The sequence below is a fragment of the Talpa europaea genome (assembly GCF_964194135.1).
Source record: "Talpa europaea genome assembly, chromosome: 13".
NCBI classification, from domain to species: domain Eukaryota; kingdom Metazoa; phylum Chordata; class Mammalia; order Eulipotyphla; family Talpidae; genus Talpa; species Talpa europaea.
The window spans coordinates 58,913,259-58,933,589 of NC_140080.1; the positions used below are offsets into that span (position 1 = coordinate 58,913,259).

At 43.7% G+C, this 20,331-nt stretch overlaps 1 protein-coding gene and 1 pseudogene across 2 annotated transcripts in view; one reads left to right on the forward strand and one right to left on the reverse strand.

Annotated features, from left to right (window-relative positions):
- COLEC12 (collectin subfamily member 12) overlaps window positions 1-20,331 on the forward strand; it is a gene marked incomplete at both ends in the record, with an annotated part of 189,161 nt that overhangs the window by 98,798 nt on the left and 70,032 nt on the right. The gene's annotated exons all lie outside the window — the stretch shown is intronic.
- Window positions 14,690-16,094, reverse strand: LOC311182840 (heat shock protein HSP 90-beta-like; annotated as a pseudogene). Its single transcript has one exon. The product of its transcript is annotated as a heat shock protein HSP 90-beta-like (transcript).

The window sequence follows — 20,331 nt, forward strand, 5'->3', positions numbered from 1 at the left end:
TTTTATTTTTCTGTTTATGAACTACAGTTTTGGATATAAGATAGTGATTGAAAAGAAAGACTGCAAAATGAAATGTGTATGAGAGGTATCACTTATTAAAAACATAGATGGGATTACATGTATGATGAGAATGTTGCTGATTCTCAAATTTTTTTTAAAGATTCATTTATTTATTTATACAAGCACTGGGTACAGTCAGAAGCACGGGAGGGTGAGAGAATTCACCGAGCCAGAGCAGGGAGCAGAGCAGGCAGACGGACCAAAGTACACTGCTGAGGGGAGGAGCGGGTGGCAGGAGAGGTCTGTGCGCCATGTGGGACCCTCGCCTGGTGGCCGGGGAGCAGCTGGAGATCGAACCGGCGCTGCAGAGGCTGCGGGCAGCTTTGCAACCCAGCGCTCAACGGCTGCGCCACTGGGGAGGCCATGATTCTCAATTTTTTTTTAAAAGATCGATTTATTTATGCATACAAGAGCTGGGGGACAGGCCAGAGGTGCAGGGGTGAGAGGATCCAGAGATAGAGTGGGAAGCAGAACAGGCAGACTGACCAAAATACACCATTGAGGGGAGCAGTGGGCAAGATAGGAGAGGTCTGCTGCGCCATGTGGGTTGCTCCCTGACTGCCCAGGGATCGAACTCGTGCTGCAGAGGCTGTGGATTGCTTCACAGTGCTGTGCTTAACCCCTTGCACCACCAGAGAGGCCCTGATTCTCATATTTTTATACTACTTGATCCCTACTGAGTTTAGAGAAAGAGACTGACATTGGCTGATATCCTCTAAGGGGCTGAGCACTGTGCTGACCTTTAAATCATGTTAGCTCGGTTGTAATTATCCCCAGTTTGTCAATTAGGAAACTGGGCTTCCAAGAATTTAAGTAACTAGATGATACAACTGGATTTAAACCTAAGACTTTCAGACCTTCAAGCCATGGTCTTTCCAGGACACTTTCTCCATGCCATATAGAAAAATGCTCTTATGCTGAAAACTAAAAAAATTGACTTAAGCTTAACCTTGCTTTCTAAAAAGACTTAATGAAAACTCACTGGGTTCCTCCTATTCTTCATTCATCTAGTCACATATTGTATTCCTTCTTTCTGGTCCAGTACTTCTCAGTTCTGACAACACATCAGAATCACCTGAGATGCTTTTTAAAAATTTACATGTCAGGTTCTACCCCCACAGAGATTATGATCATTAGCCTGGGATGGGGCAGAGACATCTATTTTAAAAGTCCCCAGCTGATTATGATGGGCAGTCAGGATTGATACATTGCAGTATTGTCACTTCCTGTCTTTAACATGAGAGATTAATGTTAATTTTTTGTGTCAACTTAACTGAGTCATGGATATCCAGACATTATTCTGGGTGTGTCTGTGAAGATGTTTCCAGATGGGATTGACATTGAAAATCAGTAGACAGAGGAAAGTGATTACTCTCCCTAATGCGAATGGGCATCACCTAATCAGTTGAAGGCCTGAGTGAAGAGAAAGGCTGCCCCTCCTGCAAGCGAGAGGTTTGTGAGCACAGACATTGATCTCTTTCTGTCTTCAGAATCAGCTGAAACATAGATTTCTTGGATCTCAGACCTGTCAGCTTTTGAACCGGAAGTCATACCACTGGCTCTCCTGAACCTCAGACATTCAGACTCTGTCTGGAACTAAGCTGTGTGCTCTTCTGGATCTCTGGGTGTAAGGTCAGGAATGGACACAGTGCAGGTTTTCTAGGATCCCATTCTGCAATGGGTAAAGGACGAGTCAGAGTCCTCAGTATCTTTTGCAGGTCTCCCACTGGTGTTCACCAGGCACACGGCAGGCAGGGGTGCTTGGGGGCCAGGAGGCTGGCAGGCCTCCCAGCCCCCAGCAAGTCTTCACTCTATCTGGGTTCTCCGCCTTCTCTGCTTCTCTCTCGGCTTCTGCTACTTCTTTTTCAGCTTCTCTTTCGACTTCTGCTGCTGCTGGTGTCCCCGTGACACCGCCCTTAAAAGTCCAGTCTCTCAGCCCAGGTGTACCCACTTTAGATGCCCGCCATCAGGCATGCATTCAGGACCGCAGGGTTCCCTCATCTATCCTAATGGTGGGAGGGCAGAAAAGCCTGATACCTTTTACCTTACCCTACACTAGGTTACAAACAGCAGATCTTGGAGACTTCTTGGCATCCGTAATGGCATGATTCAGTTATTTTGAATTAATCAATAGGATCTCTCATGTACACGTGAGCAGCTCTCTCTCTTATACACACACACACACACACACACACACACACACACACACACACGGTTGCTTTTGTCTTTCTGGAGAAACCTAACTACCACACTCTCTTTTTAATTAAGACTAGACACATTTTCCATCTCAAGTTTTTTTATATTTTTATGTTCCTGGAGACATCACAAGGAAAGCACTTTTTTTTAATGAATTATTTCATATAATTCTTACATCATTTTTCATTTTTACATAATGTAAATGCATTTTCATTTTGGTTATATTCCCCATGCAATTCCCACCCCCTTTTTCTGACCCTAATCCTTCTCTTCCTTCCCCCACCCCTCACTGTAGTGTGTCTCTGGTCTATATTACTTGTTGATTTTGATTTTTACTTTATTGCAATTAGTATTTTTCCTGGTCCCTTATTTAGGTTTTCTAAATTCCTGCTATGAGTGATGTTGTGCCCAAGATCAGCAGACTTGGCGAGCATAGCCTCCTAGAACCCAAAGACAGCCGATGCAAATGCAAAAGGGAGTTTATTACAGACTTGAGTCCGAGCTCACAGCACCTACCAACGCAGCAGCAGATATCAAGAGCCCCGAACAAAGGAAGCAGGGGTTTTTATAGGGTTAAATCATGCTGGCAGTTACTCATTGGCTACAAGGATGTATTCTTCAACTTTGCCTGACTATAATTCTTAGCTGACTGGCCTGGCTGAGATGCAGCTCCAATTACGGCAAGTTTGCCCTCATTGGTGACCGGAGGGTGAGGGTGGAGTGAGGATTGAAACTGTCTCTGGAATGCAGTCGTCATTCCCGGAACAGCAAAACCTAAAATTCTAAAATGGCTGTTACACACAAAATGACAAAGCAATGGCTAATGCCTGGTTCCACAACTGAGACAATCTGATATTTTTCTTTTTCTTTCTGGCTTATTTCGCTGAGCATGATCCCTTCCAGCTCTATCTCTATGTTGCTGCAAATTCATGAGTTTTATCTTTTTTGACTGCTGAGTAATATTCCATTGTGTATTTATACCACATCTCCTTGATGTGGGGCATCTTCTTGGGGCATTCGGGTTGTTTCCATAGCTTAGCTAATGTAAATAGTGTTGCTATAAATATAGGGGTGCAGGTGCCCTTTTGAATTATTGTTTCTGTGTCCTTTGGGTAAATACCTAGGAGTGGAGCTGCTGGATCATATGGAAGCTCTATCTTTAGTAGGTCAAGAAATCTCCACACAGCAGGAAAGCACTTTTAACATAGGGTTGAATGGACATCTTTTTTGGGTTTTACCTCAACATTGATTCAGAATAGAAGGGGTTCAGCCACTAGAAGCTTCCTACCTCCCTGCCCATGTGCTTTTCTCAGCCCACATAGGCAAGGCTCTTGGCCTCTGTGCCTGTGCCCATCCAGTAGAAGCAGCTATGAGATCAGGCAACCCATGACCTTGCTTCAGTCTCACTAATATGGTTCTGTCACAGAAAGAGCAGCCTGGGAAGTAAAGGACCTTAATGGTAGGTGCCTGCGGGTTATTCACATAATCCCATTGTCTGTCCTGATGGTCTGAGAGAAGGCTGCTCAGAGTGCTGGCCGGATGGCCAAAACCAAACTGGGGTTCTGAAATCCAGTACCGAGTGGGGAGATGATTACCAAGAGATAATAGCAAGGTGAACGAAAGAAGCTTGCAAGCTAGCCTGAGAAAGCACTGAGGAAGGACAAGGCTGTGTCCATTGTCAACCCAGGAGGCAAGCAGGGAGTCAGAAAAAGGGAGTTAGTCAAAAGGTCAGAAGCCCAGCAGAGGTAACCAGAAGAGAATAGGGTGGGGCAGTGGGAGAGGGCGACAGGAAAGTAAGCCAGAAATCCATGTTGCCTATCTGTGACTCATTTGTGTTAACCACTAGCCATTCAGCCATGAATGGATCAGCTTAGTAAAAGGGCTATGTTGGGGTGGCTAATTTTTCATTCAACTCATACAGCCCCATCCTTAGTCCCACTTAATACATGGTTCCCTCCTGTCTTGAATATTTTGTTTTATTCAGTACATAAACAAGTTTGTGACTTGCTCAAAAGGGCCATAGTTTATAATACCACAAACCAATTTCCCATAAATTTCTATCACACTAATATCTTTAAACATATGAAATGGCACTTTTGGATTCTGCGTTGTTAGAATAAATTTTGATTCATTATAGTGTCTTGTAAAGAACAGGCAGAGGAATATTTTTGTGTTATTATTTGCCCTTTTTTTTGGGCTCTGTTTTCCCAAACTTTCAAAAACAATTGCTAATAAACAAACAAAGCCACAGGAATTATCCATTTCAAGAGCATAAACAGATTTCAAGCCATCAAAAGGAGTCACCAAAGTTCATCCAGCAGTGCTTTCATAACTATCTTATACCAGCACATTGGTGCTGCCATCTGTGAAGATAAATTCATCAGTTTCCAATTCATACTTACTTTTCAGATGGTTATACTGTCTCATTTTGCCTAAAATCAACCCATCAACTAACTGCATATACATTTGGGGGGAAAAGAAGATGCCCTGGTTTGGATACTGGAATTTTTCCATTTCCAGAGCAGAAAAAGAAAACCTTTTCCACCCCTTCCCCCTCCTTTTTTAGTACCATAAATGTGTGAGAACTCAAGGAAAGTATCCCTCTGCCAGGTTAGCTTAGTTTCAGATGAATTAGAATGCTTCCCAATGACCCAGGGAAATTGGCAGTAAAGTCAGTGTGGCTGTGATAGATTTAGCAAGGTAATTTTTATCTTCCTTTTGCCCAAACTGTATGAATTACTCAGCTCTCCACTTTGGTTAGATAATGGAAATACAACCTAACAATCAACTCCGTTTATCTTTTGCACAGAAACTTTCAAAAGAAATTTGATGTGTTTTCAGTCAAAGCTGTCTTTTAAAAGACTGGATAGTAATGGGTCACTGAAAGTAAAACCGATGCCACCAACAAAATACTCTTTGCTTAATATATTGTCCTTTTTTATTTATTTTTATTTTATTTTATTTTATTTTGTGGGACCCTCGCCAGCGGCCGGGGAACAAACCGACACTGCAGAGGCTGCGGGCAGCCTCGCAGCCCAGCGCTCAACCGCTGCGCCACCAGGGGAGGCCCAATATATTGTCCTTTTGTGCATATATATCAGTGCATGTATTGGTGGTGTTGGCAACACCCTGTGTCATCTGTATTGAGTGTATTGAAGGGTCGGACAAGTGGGCGCTCTAGCCTGGATCTTCCACTCTGGGCATCAGAATCTTGTCTTCCATAGTCACCTGGTATTCACCCAGTTCCTATATCTAGCATAACTGCAGAAAGTGTTGGGGTTTTTTTTGTTGTTGTTGTTGTTGTTGTTTTTAAATCCAGGGGCCTTATGAAGACAACAAGGGGTTATTCTGAAAGTGATTAAAAATACACCCTGTGATAAGTAAGGACCCAATACAATTTGCTGTAAACATGTACCCCCACCAAACCAAAAAGGAGAGAGTGACTGGTGCTCCTTGTTGCCAGTCACATCTCCCCAAGGACTTGGGCATCCTCAGGGAATGGCCTTCTGCTCCAGCTGGAGTCCTTTTGTGATCTTGTCTCATTGGGTCTGGTTTGTGCTTCTTACTTCAGGGTCTCTTATAAGCTGGTCACACATATCTGTAAGTCTTTGTTTCTTAAAGTCTAGTTCTTAAAAACCAAATATTTAAAATTCCTCTCAGGATTAGCATTCTTCTGAGTGCTAAGACTCCAGTGAAAAGTTGGAAAGCTTTCTGAAGGATAGAGTAACTTAACCAATGAAGGAGAAGTACATGTGCGTGGCTTGGGGGCAACACAGCATTTCCCCAAAGTGGTAGCTCAGGCCGTGGCTGCTTCCTCATTCCATGCCCCATTTATGTATGTCCTGCTTTTGTGCACACAACCCATCCACCAGGGGATTCCCAGTCATACACCTGAAATGAGGAACAAACTTTAACTGGTGCTCAGCTTTGGGGGGTGGGATCCTTAACCCAGCTATGGGGCTAACCCTAATTCAACTACTGCTAAGACCCTTTACTAGGTGGAACATTTCATAGGGCAGGGCATCTCCCGCATTGTTGAGATCCCTGCCGGATTTTCTAACTGCAGTAGAAGATGCAGGGGGAGTCACCTCCTCACCGTGGCATCTTCTGGACACAGTTAACTGTCATAAGTCCCCTCTTTCATACTGTAATGTTGTGGTTTTGCTCTACATGTTCTGCCAGGGTATCTTTCTGAGTAGAATAGAATTTCAGAATCATACAAATGAGAGTTGGAGGGGCTCTGAAGGGTTGAATATACCCAAACTCTGGTTACACAGATGAGGAAACTATAAACTTTGGCAATGTAGTTGGACTCTACATTATTTGTGCCTTCCATTGTAATGTTCCTTCTGCTGTCTTAGCGTGGAATGGAGGCCTTTGTCAGAACCAAGGGTTAACGCCTCTGGAAGCGAGACTCCTTTCAGGCCTCTTGGGTGCTCTCAGATCTAGTCTCCATGTAACATGACCTTCAGCCTTCCTGTCTCTGGACCCTGAAGAGGAATCAAAGCTGTTATGAAACCTTATGTGACATGATGTGGTCAGCGCCACACCTCACAAATTATATTGGAGTATATTCCCATGCAGTACTTTATAGATTATCTCTAAGGGATAAGATAGGCCAACTTCAAGCCAGGAGGATGATTGTGGCTCTAAGGCCAATGCTGGAGCTAGCCCTGCCTGCTGCACCCAGACTTTTGATCCAAGACAATCCCAGAATACTGAGGACAAGTCCTTGGTGACAATTAAAAAGTATCTTTTCTGTTGATAATAATTGTACTTTCATGAGCAGCTGAAGAGCAAAGAACAGTTTGGCTTTTTGAAAACCTATTCTGTTTCCCTTGGAATTAGGTTCGAATCCTTGTAAGGAAGCCAAAGGGAACTGCATAACTTTGACAGAGTTGCTGGAGATTTTACAGAGAAATTATTTTAAAAGACCAGCCAGTAGGAGCAGTTACAGATCTGCATAACTATAATGCAAATAAAAAGATTAGATTTCACTCATGAATTACTAATTTTAGATACCTAAATATTAAGACGAGTGAAGCAAGGCTCATTGTGCAATTTCATGCAGAAAATCTCACCAGTTTCTAGGCGAGGGTTTTTGGGTTGTGTTCAAAAAACATTCATGTGCAAGACGAAGTCTACATTCCACTAGTCCTTGCCTTGGGAGGGTCTAATGAGATTGATGTTCCCATGTAGATAAATCTGAAAATAAAATTCCATTAACTAATCTAGTCTTGATTTCACTAGGGATAAAGTATGCATTTTAACAAAATAAGGAAGGAAAGTTTGTTTTTCAGGAAGCTGGAACCATATGTTCCCAGATGCTGCTTTGCTCTAAAACTCAGAGAAAGAAGGTTTAGGCTATTTCTTACATGCATGCATGTGCACGCGTGCACGCACACACACACACTGTAATTTCTTAAAACAACAACAAACCCTCCAAAATAATAAATGTTACCAGAACAATAATAAATAATGGCACAAATGCCCATCTTAAGAAACACAGTTGGTCACGTCTTGCACTGCACACCCATCGTCATGTGCTGAGCATTGCTTCCATGATTGAAGACACATTCTGGCAGTTAGAAACATCCACCACAGATTCAAGTGTGTGTCTCAGGATTCCAGGATCACAGTCTGCCAGTTGTTGACCATTAGTGACATAGCAAGTATCACTGAGTTCTGCATAATCTCTGGACTTGCATGATGCAACTGAAATATTACTTAGTATAAGAAAGTACCTGGGGTGAAATAACCCCTCAGGAAGCCTAATAAAGAAGAAAGGAAATGTGCCATTTAAAGTCCAAACTGCTTTCCTGAAGCATGGTCAAATCATACATGAAATACAATGGCCTTTCCATGCCAGAGGAGTAATAGCTCATTTCCTCTGCAAGCCCTGCACCCTTTTTTCCCTTAAGTTTTATTACACGTTTAAGTGTACATGATTGGTCATTCCAAGTGCATGAACTTAAGGCAGACTAAAAGGATCTATTTACCCTAGAAATGTTGAACACACAATTGGCATGGATTGGACTGAAAGCACTCCGCTTTTTTCAGAGCAACCCGTGCTTCATTTCCTAGCACCCAGAGATCATCCACATTGGAACTTATCTGGGCACTTTCTGTTCTCCAGATACCCACTTGCCACTGTCTTTCTGTAGTTCCTTTCCTCCCTAACACAGCCAATAGACCTACACTGGGGAGAGAAATGGAGATGAAAAGGGTTAATCATTTGCGCTAATGGAAACCTGAAGGTCCATGCTAATACTTTGTCATGGGAGTGTCTATAGACTTTGAATAAATAGAGCCTCTCCAGTCTCCCCACCCCCACCCTTTAACAAGCATTGCTTGAGGATTGAGCCAAGAACAGGGGTCTGTTAAAGGTTGGTCTAGTTCCAAGCAAACTGTGAAACAGATGAAAATTAATTTCCCAAGTGCTCTACCACAATCCTCCCCACACATCTGCCCCAGGCCAAAGCAGAGTGACCTATTTCTTCTAAGTACTCAGCATCATCCCGAATTTACAACCAGTTGTAAGTTAAGTAGCGCTAAGGACTGAGCAAAGTACAGTTCTACTCCAGAGCATCTGTATTTAGCTAAACTGAAGCAAACAGTCTGCCAGGGAGACTCAGAGACAACCTCAAATGCAGGTAGAGTCCTTGCATGTTCCATTCATGTGTGTATCCCCAGGGCCTGACCCTCAGGAGTTCAATAAATATTTGCTAAATAGATGAATAAATTAGTGAGTGACATGACAGGGGATGGCAGCTCGTGGTCTGTTTGACAAGAAAGGACTCAGCTAACAGGAACAGCACGAGCAGGGGAGAGCTGCCAGCCAAGAGAGTAGCCTTTGGAGAAGTCAGTCTTTAGCCCACTTCCCTGCTGCCCACATCATGTGTTCACACTGGTGGTCCCCACCCTGGCCTTCTGTTGTTCAATCTGCCGAAAGCATCATATTCTTGGTCCGAGACCAGCAGAAAATATCCTCAACCTCAGACTCCATTGTGCATATTCCAGGATGGTATTTCAAGTGTTGATTTTTCTTGTTTTTTTTTTTTGTTGTTGTTGTTGGTTGGTTTGGTTGATTTTGCTTTTTATAAACAGCCTTGAGCTGCTGATAAAGTAGCCTGGTATGCATGGGTGGCCTTTCTGTGCTTGGCATTATTTGGACTTTCTCTGTTTTCTTAAATTGGTAACAAGATCACAGGAATTTGGATGTTTAGGTTAGGATTTAGGTCTGGATACTACATATAGACTGGCTTTTAATTCCTCTCTCCTTGTTGTATTATTTAAATCCATAGACACTTAGAGCCAGTATGTAAACACCTCCAAGAAGCACAAAAAGAAGCAGCACATGGAAAATAAGGTCAGAGCTGTCAGCTTCTATATACCCCCCTTCAGAAAAACCTGAAGATTTCATATCTTCATCCACATCTTCAGTTGGCTTCACTGTCAATTTTCTTCTCATTCCTTGTATAATTGTTGACTTTGAACTTTATGGAGGACAACTGAGTTAGATAGTTGAGTACATAAGCTAACTTGTAGTAAACTCTCCTAACTCTTACAAAACTTGAGTCTTCTTTTCCCATTCATGAGATTTTCCTGCCACTGACCTTGCTAAGTCAGCCACCTCCACTTTCCCCAGATCACCACCCCTAAGTTGGAACCTGCTAAATGTACAGAACTACTTCTGGGGTCAGAGAGATGTTCATGCATGAGAGAAGCCCTGGGTCAGGACCATTTATTTTCAAGCATCAGAGAAGTCTTCACTGGTAAAATTGGAAAAATCTGCTGATCTTGTGTTTTGGGGAAAGCAGAATTTGCTGCTAGTTCTTTTCACCTTGATGGTAGTTGCTTTTCTTGGATAAAGTAGGAATCCCCCTCAAACTAGAAATTATGACCCTTGAGACTGAAAATGAACATTGTAAGTTCTAATTTTTTCAAACCTGGAATGGGGTGACAAAGTCAATTTATTGACGGTGATAGGACTAGAGAAAAAAAGCCCTTCTCCAGTGGTTTACTTCCATGCTTTCAGGAATTAACTGTGGAGGAGAGACGTGGAAAACAGGCCTTGCCTAATTTTTTTTCTTTTTCTAAACTTTAAAAATTAGGTCATATACTTAACTTGCTCTCCTTTGGAGGTATTTAACACACCTGGACATATTTAGTATCTAACTTTGCCTTGTTAGAAAGTTCTCTAAACAAGAAATGATGTCAATATGGAATCCATTGTAAAATTATCTTTTTTCTGTCAGCCCCCAAACTCTCACTTCTTCCTGACTGTATATTAAACCTAATTGAATGAATAGGCAAGTCTTTAATCTTCATGTTCTCAAGTTCAAAGACAGAGTGTATTCCGAGCCTGGTTACTTGCACCTGACTAAATGGTTTTACCTGTTGTATTATCTAGTTTTAACCTCCACAAAATAGACAGGTGTCTTAAAAAGACTTATAAAGTAATTGTGGATTAAATAATTATGGACCCCAGAAAAGCAAAGACACAAAAATGATAGAAGTAGCACTTCTGTTACTCCTGCTGTTTGGCAACCACATGGCAACGTTACAGTGTTACAACACAAAACAGGGATTCTCTAATTTGATTTGCCAGGTAGTTGGCCAAAATAAACATCCAAAATTATTTAAAATATTACTAGGGAATATGGATGGAAATGTGCATTTTTGTTATGATAAATCTCTAAGTATATTTTGTGTCTTGACTATTGAGAATTATATTAGCTTCTGTAGATAATTTATAAAGAATATAAATTATAAAGGAAATAAGGAAATCGGGGGTATATGTTTAAAATGCATAGAACCCGCTGCTCTAGGAAATGGCATCTACTAAGATTGATGCTCAGAGGTTGGTGGCATTGTCTAAGATAGGGGGAGTGGCTTTAAAGGGCAGGCCTGTCTGCAAACAAAGTCTGAGGGATGATAGGAGGCCCTGGTGCAAAGTAAAGAACTTGCAGGACTTATTGTTAAACCAGGAGAACGGGAAAGATCCATTTTCCCAGATACTTACAGAACTCAGGAAGCATCTAGGGAACGTAAACACAAACTCAGCAAAGGAACTAGTTCCATCTGGAAGTTAGTTCTAGAGCAAACTGCATGTTCATTCAGAGAACACAGACAGAAGGGTATGATAGATCTTGTTTCAAACCTTTGGCCTCTTGCATTTCATTATGAGGCCTTTTCTAGTTAAGGCAAACAAACCTTAGAACTTCCACCATTTTCAAAGGTTGCTGGAAAGAAAAGGCCCATGAACTCTTTCCAGGGCTCTTGTACAGGTTTTGCTCTACAGAAAGGATCCCAAAGGGTTGGGTGCACTTGGCGGGGGCACTTTTTTCTCACTTGCACAAAAGCATCTAAATTGACCCATCATGGATACAGTCTTCCCATGAATGTTGAAAGAGCAGCCAAAATTAGAAAAAAAAAAACCCAATAGACAGAAATGCTTAAATCTCATGAATATTTACTTTCTTGTATAAAACTGCATTGTCTTTATTTTGCATAATTTATTTTCAAAACAAAATAGCGGGCCTCCCTGGTGGCGCAGCGGTTGAGCGCTGGGTTGCGAAGCTGCCCGCAGCCTCTGCGGCGCCGGTTTGATCCCCGGCTGCTCCCCGGCCACCAGAGGAGGGTCCCACATGGCGCGCAGACCTCTCCTGCCGCCCGCTGCTCCCCTCAGCAGTGTACTTTGGTCCTTCTGCCTGCTCTGCTCCCCGCTCTGGCTCTGGTGAATTCTCTCACCCTCCTGTGCTTCTGACTGTACCCAGTGCTTGTATAAACAAACAAACAAACCAATAAATAAATAAATCTTAAAAAAAAAATAGCAATACACAACATCGAAACCACTGTCAATGTCTGAGGGGGTAGGGTTTGAGACCTTTACATCTTGTCTTAGGAAAGACACCAATGGAAAAAGCACTAGATGTCAGCAGAGAGACCCAGGTGGGCAGGGCCGTGCACGGCTACTGAGGAAGATATGAGGACCTTATAAAAAGGGTACAAGTCTCCAAGTAGAAGCTCCTAGTTTACTTCTTCCATTCAATATGCATCTCAACCCCTCAAGGGGGGAAGGGATCTCATTAGGAACAGCAGCAGTGGGCTGCTTCCATTTTCTTCTTTTCATCCTCAGGCAGCTCCAGGTCTTCCTTCGTAACTGAGACCAGGTTCTTCCCGTCAAACTCTGTGAGCTGCTGCATTCAATTCTCAGCAATAGGCTGCATCACATACAGCACCTCGAAATCCCACTTTCACACTCTCTCCACAAAGGCACATTGCCCAGATCTTTGTTCTCACCAGTGATGTAATATATTGTAGAGGGTACGACTGGACACAGGGCAGGTTTTCTGATCCCATGCAGACCGGATAAAGGAGGAGTCTGAGTCCTCAGTAGTTTTGCAGGTTTTTTATTTGGGGTTCACCAGGCATATGGCAGGCAGGGGTGCTGGCTGGGGGGCTGGGAGGCTGGCAGGCCTCCCAGCCCCCAGCAAGTCTTCACTCTATCTGGACTCTCTGGTGTTCTCTGCTTCTGCTTCAGCTTCTCCTTCAGGTTCTGGTTCTGCTGCTGCTGCTACTGCTGCTGCTGGCTGGCTGGGGCTGCTGGCGTCCCCCCCGTGACGCCGCCCTTAAAAGCACAGTCTTAACTCAGCTGAATCCCATCTACCTATGCCCACACCCTTTCCAGGTGCCCGCCATCAGGCATGCATTCAGGACAAGGATCCATCATCTATCCTGATGGCGGAAGGGCAGAAAAGCCTGACATTTTCTTTACCCTACAGTCCACCCCCTCAGGGTTTTCTGCCATACAGTCTATATACATATATACAATTTTCTAAGCAAACAAACAATGCAGCCATGGCCCACAAAAGCAAATACATCAAATATAACAAAATGCAATATAACAAAATACAACAGAACACAAATAAGTCCAGGCAGGGCACCAACCTAGTGCAAAAGACAATTATTGGTACCAGCAGATGAGCCACCAAATCTGCTGCCGAAGGCACTGCTCATACGAGGGAGGGGAATCACTCACGGCATCTACTATATCACACCAGGAGCCGTCAGGCTTCCTGGCCTTCTCTGGCTGTAGTCTCGGCTACAAGGCACACACAGCATCCACCCCCAGGATGCACTAGCTCTGGGATTGGCAATTTTATTCTGTTGGGGGTAATCGCCAACCCTCAGGGTTTCTGTCTGCAGTCGCTCCAACACTCGGCCTTCATGGCCACCCATGCGACTCACAGACCCCTGCTCTCAAGCCAACCCACTGCACAAGCACATGGGTCGGGGATCCAAACTTTGCATTCGGCTTGGGCTCCACCCCAAGCCACATTCCCCACCCATCCCCCAAGGACAGGTTCCTCAGCTCCTCACCCTCACTCAAGAATGAGCAGGGCATCACCCACAGGTGATTTTACGAGACTCACAGTTCTTCAGCATACTCAGGCTGCTTAACAGCCACTCAGGGCTTCTCAACTTATCATCAGTACCAGCTTTTGCCTTCTTAGTTGGCTTTTCTCCTCCACCTGGCTGCTGGGCATGCACAGGCTGCTTTTGGCCATCTAGGCCCACTGGCCACCCCCAGATTCCCATCTCTTGGGGTTTGCAAACCAAACTGTTCCACCCCCAGGGTCCCAAAACATATCAACCTGGAAGATCCTCCACCTTCTGGCGGGAATGTCAGTCCATCAGTCCATCAGTTCAAGTCCATTGGCCTCTCCCTGCGTCAGCAATGGCCTGCTGCCTCAGGGGTCATTGGCTGGTCCTTTCCGGTGTCGTTGGCTGGTCCTCTTGGGCGTCTCCTCCACGTGAGGTCTCGTCCCACAGCTCCGGACCGTATCCAACTTCTGTGCCGCCATGGCACCTCCAGCGTCATCACAGGCAAGCAGCCTGTTCTCCTTAGTCCCTCCAGGTCTTCGGAGGGCTCCAATACCCGTCTGCATGGATCCTGCCGACTACGCCAATTGTAGAGGGTACGACTGGACACAGGGCAGGTTTTCTGATCCCATGCAGACCGGATAAAGGAGGAGTCTGAGTCCTCAGTAGTTTTGCAGGTTTTTTATTTGGGGTTCACCAGGCATATGGCAGGCAGGGGTGCTGGCTGGGGGGCTGGGAGGCTGGCAGGCCTCCCAGCCCCCAGCAAGTCTTCACTCTATCTGGACTCTCTGGTGTTCTCTGCTTCTGCTTCAGCTTCTCCTTCAGGTTCTGGTTCTGCTGCTGCTGCTACTGCTGCTGCTGGCTGGCTGGGGCTGCTGGCGTCCCCCCCCGTGACGCCGCCCTTAAAAGCACAGTCTTAACTCAGCTGAATCCCATCTACCTATGCCCACACCCTATTCCAGGTGCCCGCCATCAGGCATGCATTCAGGACAAGGATCCATCATCTATCCTGATGGCGGAAGGGCAGAAAAGCCTGACATTTTCTTTACCCTACATATATGAACTTCTGTTTCTCCTGCATGTGAGAGACATATTCTGAAAGAAAAGTCATCTCTTCTCCAGACTGGGAGGTATGAGCAGAACCTTAAAAAAGCATTGCCGATTAGTAGAATTTCCATCAATTCCAAGCTTCAGGGTTTTGGAGAATGCCTCATAAAATTTCTTATAGTTCTTGTCTTCTGCAGCTCAGAGATGTGCTCGATGTACTTCTTAACAGTGTCTTTGTGAACGACCTTGAAGATTTTGCTCTTCTGGAACATTTCTTGAGAGATGTTCAGGGGCATATCTTCAGAATCAACCACACCATGGATGAAATTTAGATGGTCTGGTATCAACTCATCACAGCTATCCACACAACAGACATAGAATTTGATGTTGTTGTTTATCTTCTTGTTTTCTAAAAGGCAGAAGGGAACCAGATGTGGAATGAATAACAGTGGCCTAAGTTCCAACTCATCTTCTTCAAAGTGGTCTTCCCAGTCATTGGTTAGGCTCTTATAGAACTTTCCATGTTCCTGCTGGGTGATGTTATCAGGGTTTCTGGGCCTACTCTTTTTCAGTTCCTGATCAAAATATTTCTCCTTAATCTTCTTGGGTTGTTTTTTTTGTTTTGTATTCCTTACCATTATCATCTTCCTCACCTGAGCCCATGTCTTTAATTTTGTGCTTTTCTTCATCTTTATTGTCCTCATTTTTTCCACCTTTCTCTTCCCCTGCCTCATCATCACTGATTTCTCTCCCTCTTCTCCAAATAGTGATGGGCTTATCTATGAACTGTAAATGCTTCTTTACCACTTCTTTAACTCGACTCTCCTCTAGGTACGCTCTCTGGTCTTGTATAAGGTGGAGAATCACTTTGGTGTCCTGGCCAATTGTCTCACCATGGTCAGTACCTACAGTGAAGGACCCCTCAGCAGAAGACTCCCAGGCGTACCGATTATCATCATAGAGCTTCATTATCACAACCACTTTCTCTGCAGCCAGGTAGGCAGAATAAAAGCCAACACCAAATTGCTCATTCATAGCGATATCTGCACCAGCCTGAAGAGCCTCCACAAATCCTTTAGTAGTAGGATCGCCAATGGTTCCCAGGTTATTCATAAGATCAGCCTTGGTCGTGCCAAGGCCTGTGTCCACCAGAGTCAGGGTACATTCCTGCGGATTGGAGATGCTGGAAATTGTCAGGTCTTTACCACTGTCCAACTTGGGAGGGTCTATTAGGCTCTCATAATGAATCTTGTCCAAGGTATCAGAAGCATTACTGATCAGCTCCCAAAGAAAATTTTCTTGTTGGAAAAGAAGGCATTGATGATGAGAAATATAAATTGGGCACATTCTGCCTGGAAGGCAAAAGTCTCCTCCTCCTCTCCAGGGTGCAATTCCTCAGTCATCTTAAATGAGAAGTGCTACAAATATTAGAGAGTAGTGTGGGTAGGGAATATGTCCAACTCATGTGCTCTAAGTTGCACAGGGGTGACTCAAGAGAGCTGAACTTTTACTTTTCAACCCAAAGTATTATTTTGAGTAGGCCCAGGTAAAGAAGGTTCACAATGCACTCACCTTCAGTGTTGTTAGATAAGCTATTTGACATCCAATTGGATGGTGGAAAGAAGCAATGTGAAAAGCATATTGCAGTCACCAAAATCCATCCAGGAGTCTGTAGGATTGAGGAAAAGAAAGCACATTGATTTTGTTTTGTGACCAAGAATTTTTGAGTTGTTTCATGAATAGCATTTGTTTCCAGAAACTAATGAGCTATGTGTTCTCATTTATTGCCTGCTGCTACTCTTTGCTGAAATACACTGGCTTTGGAGTCCTCAACTGGCTAAGGAGGATGGTTAGCTGAGATTGAGGCTGGGAAGTGAAAAGGGAGCTCATTGGAGGCTGAAGAGGGTGCACCTCTATCTACAAAGCTGGTAGCGAAGTTATCACCCAGGCAGTCAGAGAGCCCAGAAGAGCTCCTTGGCAGTTCCCTCCATCGCTGTGTGCTCTGGGTTGCAGAGCGCCTGTAAATTGCCCAGTAATGGCTGGTGCCTCAGCAGGAATAAACATGTGCTTTGAGTTTTCCAAATGAGTCAGACGCACGCTGCAAGATAAATGCTGATTGCAAGCAGATGTGACATGTGCTTTTCAAGAGGGACTGACAGAAAGGGACCGTGCCCTGGGATCTTCCACACTGTTTGAGATGATGGGCTGACATTTAATGGAGTCTGGTCCCTTAACATGAAACATTGGGTAGTGGGTGATTTTTCCCCCTCCCTTCTGTCTTTCCATAAGAGGAATCTACATTTTAAGCCCTAAATGTAAACGTGTTCTGGCTCCAATTTGTCGGCTGACTCTAATCGCCTCGAACTTATATAAACTCTAGGTGAGTAATTTCCCCAAGTACAGTGCCCCCTTGGAATGTGGTGCTGTGAACTCAGATTAAACTTTTAACCTCACATTTTTCTGGTAAGGATTATTATCCATGTTTTATTGTTTAAAAAAGGCAATGAGAAACTCAAAAATGTCTAGTGTTCTTTCTGTGGTTGGGTTGGGACACCTCTCATGAGCCTTTTCCCTGTGCCGAGCATGCCCAGGGATGGTGGATACACTTGGCCTCCCTGTGAAAGGGGTGAGTCTGTCGTGCCAGAATTGAAATTACAATAAACACTCTTGTCTTCCCTATGACACCCCCAACCAAATTGTGAAATGTTTGCAGGGTCCTGCTCTCTCCCAGCTCAACTGCAAAAATCTGGGGTATCTTTTTGCTGATGCATACCATAACCCAGTTGCCAAGTGACAAACATAACACACTCATCAGCAGAGCAGGAGGCCAAGTCCTAATTTCTGCTGCATTTTCCCTGCATTCTGCCACACTTGGCTTTCACTCACCTCATCTTCCAACAACTGGGTCAACAGATGCTGAGCTCCCCTAGAGTCTTTGACAGAGCCAGCCCCAGATGCCAAGCTTGAAGGTATGATCTCTCTCTCTGTAACCTCAGTCCCCATCCCTGCCCAGTTAATCACTTGCTCACACCTTCAAATGAGTGTTACTCCACTACAGGGTATTTTTTCCCTGTCTTGGCATTGATGTGAAAACAGCAGGCTGACTTATTCTCCCAGGAGTGTCTAGTTATTATACTTAGTTTTTGTTTGATGGGTACCAAGAGACAACTGGCATGGTATCCTGGAAGAACCGCAGGCTGGGATTCAGGGATTGGTTCTGCTGCCACTCGGTGTGTAGCCTTGGGCAGGTCAGCATTTCTGAAAGCACCTTAGTTTATCTATCTGTAAAATGGGATATTAGACTCAGTGATCTTCTAGTGGAAAAGTAACGATCTCATTCATTTTAATGTAAAGTTTCGAGGAAAGCAAACTCCAAGCCAGTGGTGAAAATGGGCAAGTGTCAAGGTAGAAAGCAGACTGCCCACCATGTGGAACATCATCTCTGCAATGCCTGTCTAATATGTTTTTATGCAACATTCTGCTGTAAACACTGTAATGCTATTTTTATGTTCTATTTCATCATTCACTGGATATTTCAGATTCTTAAACAAATGAGAAACATACTATATTCTGGCACTGGGAGGACAAGGGAGGCTGTGGTAGCATCATTTCCACGCCATTGTTCGGAAAATTGATTGAATAATTCGTTTCTTGTGTTAACTTTCCTCAGCATTTATATGCATTTTTACACTCGCCATGCACCCAGCACCCCAGGTTGCCTCCCACCCCCACATCTGGGCCCCTCTTTCCTATGGAATCAGACCATATCAGGTGCACCTTTTTATGTTCCTGGCTTCATCTGATTGCTGTTCTGTTCTCATCAGTGACAAACAGCTGGAATTTGACCAAGTTCTCAAATGCCTGCAGCAAATGTTGGCCATAGGGAAGCATCCCTGTATTCCTGTCTCCTGAAGAACATTTGAGGGTAGGACGATTAAGGTCTGCTCTGAGGAAGGACTGATGCGACCTGTTATCCCAAACTCGAAAAGACACCAGCATCTGCACCTCCAGCAACCACCCCAACAATCCACATGCAAGTACTGAGATGGCATGTTTGTTACCAAGGTTGGGAACTGAATGCATGGGTCCCAGGTGCTGGTGCTGAAAAAGGGGTATAATTTACTCATGAATTATATAAACATTTGTAGAACAACTATTGGATATCTGGAACTGTGGTTAGACATTGGAGATAATAAAGGAAAAATGCAATTGGCACTGCCTTCGAAAAGTTTATGATCTCACAAAGGATACAATATATATACATAGTCTACTGAAATATAGTGTAAGTGCCACATTGGTATTATGAATAAAAAGCTATATGAAACAGAGATAGGAGCTATGAGTTGTGATAGGATTTCACTGGGCTAACGAATAGGCAAAGGGTATTCCAGGAAGAGGAGCCTGCACAAGCAGTTGCAGAACAACATGAAAAGGACACAGATTCAAGGTATGAAGAGGGTTAGTGTGGTTGGATCATGGACTTGGATTCATGGGAGAGAGTGGGAAAAGATAAGGCTGGAAAGCCCTTTTGGCTTCTGGAAGACCATGAAGAGTTAATGTTCTCAAAAGGATTTAGTGGAATTTACAGGAGCAGATAATGTATAAAGAAGAAATTTAAATGTAGGAAATATAAAGGATAAAAAATAATAAGATCATGAACAGTTAGTTGTTGATATACAATTTACATAGTGATAGTTGTTAGAGATGGAACAAAAATTTGAGCTTCCTAGATGCCAAAGCAAAAAGGGAGATGTGAACTTTGCTGTGCCCATATGGAAAAAAGTAGTTTCTCAGGAGAAAAAAGGCTTTTGATGGAATGAAAAGCCAAGGGACATTTCTCTGTTGGTTCTCATCAAAGGCACAGTGTGGTGGAAATATCTTCAGCATTATCCCTATCCTCGCAATCTTTGTAGGACTGTTGCTTGAAATATCCCTCAATGTAAGCCAATGGCATACTGCCAAAGCATAACTCAGTAAAAGGAGCTCCACATAAGGCCAAAAAGATTCAGTCTAAGCCTGCTAGTTTTTGATGGTTTATTTTGATGTGCAGCTAGAATTTAGGGTATCTGGAGGAATAGAAGTCCCCCATATCTTTTAGGCAATCATCCATGAATATTATTTCATACAATGGGGCCCTTAAAAAATATGAACAGCAGACAGTGAACTTGAGCTTCTATCCATTGGCAAAGACCTGCAGTACAAAGGAGTTTGAACTCTGGGTTATGTAATAAAGAAAAATCTTGTTTATAATGTTTAATCATGGATAGAAAATAATTGGTCATCTTGGACAATAGTACAATCCCATGGCTCAGCTCAAACTAACCTGGAAATAGGGTTGGATTACTAAGTAGATTTCCCTGATGTGACAGCACGTGTCTGCTGTGAACTCTAAGTTGAAGGTGGGTGCATAATATGCCCTTGCATTATAGAAATAAAGAAATACTTGTGGGTGGAGAATCTTTTGAGATATGGCCCTTTTCCGTAGCAGCAGAAGCAGTTGTGTGAAGCACAAACCCAGGTCTAAAGGCTGTGTGATTGTGGGTAAGTTTTTTTTTTTTTCCTCAGAAGTAATATTTGCAAATGTCACTGAAACTAAGAGAGTAAGTTTTCACCAAAGAACAAATCCCACATAGTTTTGCA